This window comes from Microtus ochrogaster, chromosome 7, assembly GCF_000317375.1.
Source record: "Microtus ochrogaster isolate Prairie Vole_2 chromosome 7, MicOch1.0, whole genome shotgun sequence".
In the NCBI taxonomy this organism is placed as follows: domain Eukaryota; kingdom Metazoa; phylum Chordata; class Mammalia; order Rodentia; family Cricetidae; genus Microtus; species Microtus ochrogaster.
This window is the reverse complement of record NC_022014.1, coordinates 76237567-76244267: the sequence shown is the minus strand read 5'-3', so window position 1 is coordinate 76244267 and position 6701 is coordinate 76237567.

Sequence of the window (6701 nt, the reverse complement as noted above, 5' to 3'; positions counted from 1 at the left end):
GATGGATGGATGGATGGATAGATAGATAGATAGATAGATAGATAGATAGATAGATAGATAGATAGATAGATAGATAGATAGATAGATAGATAAGTGTTTGTATTCCATACTGACCATTTGGGGTTGGATAGCCAATCGGTGAGCTCTTCCCTGGGGCAGACCGTTTCTCCCATTCTCAGCATTCCTCAGTTGCCTGGAGTTGTTTGTGCAGGGTTGAGGCCTTTGTGGGCTTTCCCTGGACCACATTAGCTTGCCTCTTCATGTGGCCCTTGTTCAGCTCACATTTGGGTAGTCATGTCGGTGAGACTTCATGAATTTAGTTCCTGACGCTTCCGGGAGACACAATCTCACAGCAAACTCCCCAGTCCTCTGCCTCTTGAAGTCTTTCTGCCCCTTCTCCCACCGTGATCCCTCAGTCATGGGTGCAGGGATCCTGTTGTTAATGTGTCCGCTGGGAATGAGCTTCTCAACTCTGCATTTTGATTGGGTATGGTTGTCGGTAGTGGTTGGCAGGCTGGACACTCTTCCCAAAGGAGCGGCTAGGCTAATTGGAACAGGACCAAAAATGATCAAAATTATAATTAAAACTAAAACTCTTGGAACTTGGGGATTAAAAAGGAAGGATCCTATTACCTGGAGCAGATGTCTGTTGGGACCCCCATCAAACAAGAGAGCAGTAATTTCCTAGTGAGGCAGATGAATTTTACAAGGCTAAGCAGAGCAGTTGAGCTCTAGAAAACAGAGCCTGGGGTAACAGAAACTAAGAAAAAGCCGGAGAATCCATAGGAGGTGAACAGGATGCAGGGGAGGCAAGAGATTCAGTCCAAAGCAGATCTTTTGCCATGATTTTTCAAGAAATGAAGTCTAACTCCAACCCTGGGTCATTCGAACCTAAGAGCCAATACCCAGATGGCCTGTGGGAAGAGGCAGAGTATAGAAGACAAGACAACCAGGTCACTCCGTTCTTCCCATCCTCTGCTTCTTTGGACCAGGCCCCCTTCACTCATACTTCCACGGTGTGTTTCCCATTATTCCAGGATCTACCTTGTGCCCAATCAAAGGGAATGAAACTGTCATTGCTCCAGCCTTCATTTCCAAGGAGTCAGAGACCATGCCTGATACTGGGTCATCTGATAGGGTACAAACAAGACTTGAAGGATGGCATGATGATGATCTGTCAGTTGGGGTCCGCTAGCGAAGCACAACCAATAGGATGTGTGTATGGTATGAACAGATCAGAAGGAACCAATGGGATGTGTGTATGGTATGGACACAACCAATGGGATGTGTATGGTATGGACACAACCAATGGGATGTGTGTATGGTATGGACACAACCAATGGGATGTGTGTATGGTGTGAAAAGAGCAGAAGGGACTGGCTCTCATGAGTACAGAGATCAGGAAGTCCAGATTCACATTTTGGATAGGGAACTCAACCGGAGAGAATTGAAGGTTGGAATTAAGGTTCCAACCCACAGGGAGTTCACTGGAGGAACCCTTTTTTACTTTGGGGCCATGTCTTTTTTGTTCTAGTCAATCTTTTGATTATTGAGATAAGGTCCACCCAGATCAGGATAGGCAATCTGCTCTATGTTACCAATTACAGTGTTTGCCATGAGACTGGGGGTGTAGCTCAGTTGCTAACCTGATTACTTAGCATGCAGAAAGCCCCGAGTTCAATCCCCAGCACTGCATAAACCAGGTGTGGTGGTGGTGACACACTCGTGTAATCCCAATGCTCTGAGGTGGAGCAGGAGAGTCAGAAGCTCAGGGTCACCCTTAACTAGCCGGTTCAAAGCCATGAGTGAGACCCTGCTCTAAGATACAAAGCAAAGCAAAAATAATATAATTTTCATCACTTCTAAAAACACCGTTGCAGCAACATCTAGAATACTTGACCATCCCTAAGCACTCCATAGCCCAGTCAAGTTGAAAGCTACAATGAGCCATCACCCACGAGTCCTGCGGAGACCGTTCAGCTGAGGAGCAGAGAGCAGCCAAGGTTCAGAGGGCAGGCAGGTCCCATGCAGACAGTCCTCAGACAGTGGGCTCAGACGGCAGGCCGCGGCCCTGTGAAAGGAGAAGGCTCTGTGTGGTCACTGTTTCTGCAGGGATTATGCTTGGTTGTCTGTCTGTCTGGATTCTGCTAGCTGGTCTCTCTGTGTGGCAGTCTTACATTTTCCAGCTGTTTGTAGTTAGAGGATAGTTGTTTTTTTTTTTTTTTTTTGCCACATTTGGGGAAGACTAGACAGAACGAGGCTTCATGGCTGAGCTTCGCGTTTTGCTTGGCACCAGTTACTCCATGCCGTGGACTTTGCCTCCCCGGCCGTTTGGTGGAGAGAAGACCAAGAATGACTTCAGGGCCCCGTAACAGAGCAAGCATGTGTGTCCCTGTGGGTGTGGGTGTGGGTGTGTCAAGGGGATGATTGGGGCTTTGTTCTCCTTAGGAAACGATGATGGCTTGAAGACTCTGGTGCTTTCTTTTCTCTCTTTTTTTTGTCAGTCTTTCTCTCCCTTCAGTGATTCTTTCCACTTCTTACCCACACTGCGGCCCCACCCACATATCCCTGCCCATACATGTGTGCCAGCCTCTCTCAGGACAGATCCGCATTGTTCCAGTTGAGATCCACATGACAACCTTGTTCATAACAAGGCTCACATTCTCTTTGTCATAGTCCCAGGAGCCCGACTCCTGTTTACGCCGCATCTCAGTTTGGATTTGCAGATGTCCAATGTTCACCAGCCACCCATGGCTACCGTATTGGGCAGAGCATGGGTTCTAACTCTCAGCTGCACAATGCAGTCAGCTGGGGAGCTTTCAGATGCTGAGGCCAGGGCTGGAGAGATGGCTCAGTAGTTAAGAGCACTGGTTTCTCTTCCTGAGGAGCTGGGCTTGATTCCCAGCACCTACTTGGTGGCTCACAACCCTCTGTAACTCCGGTTCTGAGGAATTTGACCCCCTCTTCTGGCTTCTGTGGGCACTTTGCATACACATGGTGCACAGATAGCCAGGCATGTGTATGCAGATATACAAGCAAAACAGGCATATACATAACATTTTTTTCAATGCTGATGTCTAGGTCCTAGCTTACAGCCATTCTAAACTTTTATTACAACCTTTTAGTGTGTGTGTGTGTGTGTGTGTGTGTGTGCGTGCGTGCCTGCACACACGCTACAGAGTGTGGATGAAGGTCAAAGAACAACTTGAGGGTGTTGGTTCTCTTCTTCCACTATGTGGGTTCTGGTGTTTGAACTCAGGTCAGTCTTGGCGGCAAGCACCTTTATTCACTGAGGCATCTCATCACCCCTGTTTTTAGTTTGTTATTTGGGGTTTTTGTTGTTGTTGTTTTGGTTTTTGAAACAGGGTCTCATGTAGCCCATGTTGTATATGGAGAAGAGTTATGGACTTCCAATCCCCCTGTTCCCATTGGGATCAGAGGCATACAACACCACACCTGATTTCTATGTGGTTAAAGATTGAACCCAGGGCTTCCTGGGTGGTAGGCGAGCACTCTCCCAACTGAGCTACATCCCCATCCCCTGGTGATTTTAATTTAAAACTTGGCTGAGCTGAGTTCTGGGCTCCTTGGACAGCTATGAAGGACATGGAATCACAAACCACGGTAGTCTAAGGTGCTGTCCTGGCGAGGCAAATCCCTCCTCTGTTAAGGCCAGCTCTCTCTTTCCCGCCTTCCCTCTGAGGCCCACACTGTAAACAGAAATTAAGCAAGCTACAACTTGGGTCACGAGGGAAGAAAACCAGAAACGGGAGAGTATTAAATTCTGTCTGACAGGCAAGAGGGGACAAGCCAAGCTCCCTTGTCTTCTTGGGGTTTGTTTACCAACAGGTTCAGCGTGTGTTTGTTTTACCACTACCCTTTAAGCTGGCAAGGCATTTCCCACCCCCTCTGCCAGAGTGTTCTCTGAGAATCAAGGAGCTATTAAGAGCACTGACTATTTAACATGGCTTGTCCTGTGCCTCCCTGGGATCTCGTGAAGGGATCAGAGGCATTTCCATGGGGAGTCTCCATTCTGGAGAGAATAAAGGCATCGAGATGGTAGAAGACCGGGGGCACTGCCAATTCTGCACAGTCTATTCCTCTTTGCCCTAGACAAGTGAACTCTCCATCTTCTCAAATAGAAACCAGCCAGACTAACCGCAGGGACTCAGGTTTTTTAATGCATCCCGAAGTGATTGTCTCAGGAAACTGATCTAATGAGGCCTGAGTAATTCAATCAGAAGGAATGCAAACACAAGCTGGGTCCCCTGGCGTCTGGGTTCAGCTCCTGGCCAGCCACGGCAGCTCACACACACACCTGAGGCTCCTCCTGACCAGTTGGTCCCTTACACTTCGGGGCTGCCAGAGGCCTGGTATCCATGTGTCTGTGGGATCAGAAACTTATTCAAGGCTTCCTGGAGGCTGGAAATCAAGGGAAACTCTGCAGAGGAAGAGGGGACACTCACTCCATCCTTTCTCTCCTTTTTTAAACTCTGTGTATGTGCATAGGGAAGGGTATGTGCATATGACTGCAGGAGCTTTCAGATGCTGGAAGTGTTGTTTCTCTACCTCGGGACTGAGGTTATAAACAGTGTGAGCCCTGTGGTGTGGATTCTGGGAAGAGAACTCGGATCCTCTGCAAGAACAGGATGAGCTCTTAACCACTGTGCCGTCTAAGCCCTTCCTCTCTGTTTGGAGGGAATCAGCAACTGATCCAAGATGATAGTTGCTGGACTGTATGCACGCGGGAACTGTATACAGCTCGGTGTCTGCTACTGAGTCAGGCTGTCGGTTAGGCCACCAGCTTTTGTATGTCAAAACCTTCCAGTAGAGAAGATGAATTGACCCCTCTCTCCTTGTCTAACTAGTCTGTCACCCTTATTTGCAAATAGGAAGCTTGGTCAGAGGTACAGTGTATCTGCAGGTAGGTGATGCTATTCAGTGAATTCTGCAGGATCCTTGGCTAGAGAGATGGCTCAGTGGGAAAGGTGTACCTGCTGCGCAACTGTGAGGACCTGAGTTCAGATGCAGCACCCACCTAAAAAGCCTAGCTCAACCATGCATGGTCTGTTAACTTCAGTGCCATGGGAAGTAGAGACAGGATGAGATCTGCTGGCTTCTAGGTTCAGCTCAGGGTTTAGTGAGAGACCATGATAGAGGATGACAAACGGGACACCCAGCATCTTCCTCTGGCTTCCGTGGTGTGTGTGTGTGTGTGTGTGTGTGTGTGTGTGTGTGTGTGTGTGTGTGTGTGTGTGTGATCTCCTGTTTATAATCTGATATATGGTGTCCCTGCACATACCAGGACTTTGAGCTCTGGTTTTCTCTACCTGTTTCCAGAAGCCTAGCATCCTTTCTCAAGTCTTTGAACAAGTTTCTCGCTTCTACTTATTTGCAAGTATATTTATATTCATCACTTATCTTAAACTGTTTACAGGACGTGGAGGTATAGCTCCGTATCTCCTAAGCTAAAAAAAAAAAAATGAAAGCAAACAAACAAAAAACCAAGAGTTTGCTGATTCACAGAGAAAAGGAATCTAAGGATTCTGGCTTCAGGCACAGTTTGGTCCAGAGGCTTAGATTATATCCTTAGACATCTGCTTGTTTTTCTCTCTCAGTTCTGCTTTCTTCAGTGTAGGATTTTCCCCAGGTTCTGTGTTCTGGAACGATGACTTCTCAGAAACAGCTCCAACCCTGTGTCCTTCCTGGTTCATGCCTAACAAAAACAGGCCATCCTCTTTCTATAGCCCCCGTGGCGTCCAAGTAAACCAGCGTGGTTCACTGTGAGCAGAGGAGGAATGGCTTTACGCTCCAGGGCAGGCTGTTCTGCAGCCTGGAGCTTAGCGGGGGACCCAGCTGAGTCTCATGGAGGAGGCTCCCTGCAGGCACCTGCTAGGACCCTAAGGCAAGAGAAGAGACCCTTAGGGCGGAGCCTGTGGTTTCCGTTTGGGCAGAAAGGATGTACAGAAGTGATAATGAGGGTTAGAGTCCAGGCCCTGCTGTGGGCAGCTGTGTGGTTATGAACAGGCTCCTGGAGATCTCTGGGATGTCTTTCAGAGCATGGCAACTGTGTTTATGGAAACCATATGAATTAGTGAGTTAATCTATCCAGAATGTGAGGTACTGTACCTGCCAAATAATATTTGGTTATGTTATGAGGCCACAACGCAAGTTCTTCTGTTTGCTGATTGGTGAAGAGAGCAACGAATTTCCAGGACTCTTGTAAAGATACAGCAAGGAGGAGGCCACCCAAGCCTCTCCTGCAGCTAATGAGTCTCTGAAACCCTGGGTTGAACTTAGTTAGGAAAGGCATGTATTAGCTTTCTGCAAAGGTTTTGTGAACTGAATCTCTCTGAACTTCAGTCTTAAAAGAGTCACCTAAGCTCATCAGGAAAATTGGGGGCAATGGCTGAGAAGAAGGTTCTGGAAGTATTGGTCATGCAAGCAAGAGGACCAGAGTTCCATCCCCTAGGACTCATATAGTCTCATCCTATTGTAACCCTTGTTGAATTAAGGAGCGGCGGGGCTGCGTCCCCAGCACCTGGCCGCTTGCACGGCTAGCTTTATACCCGAAATAATTACACGGAAACTGTATTCTTTTAAACACTGCCTGGCCCCATTAGTTCCAGCCTCTTATTAGCTAGCTCTTACATATTAATCTAACCCATTTCTATTAATCTTTGTAGCCCACGAGCTGGCTT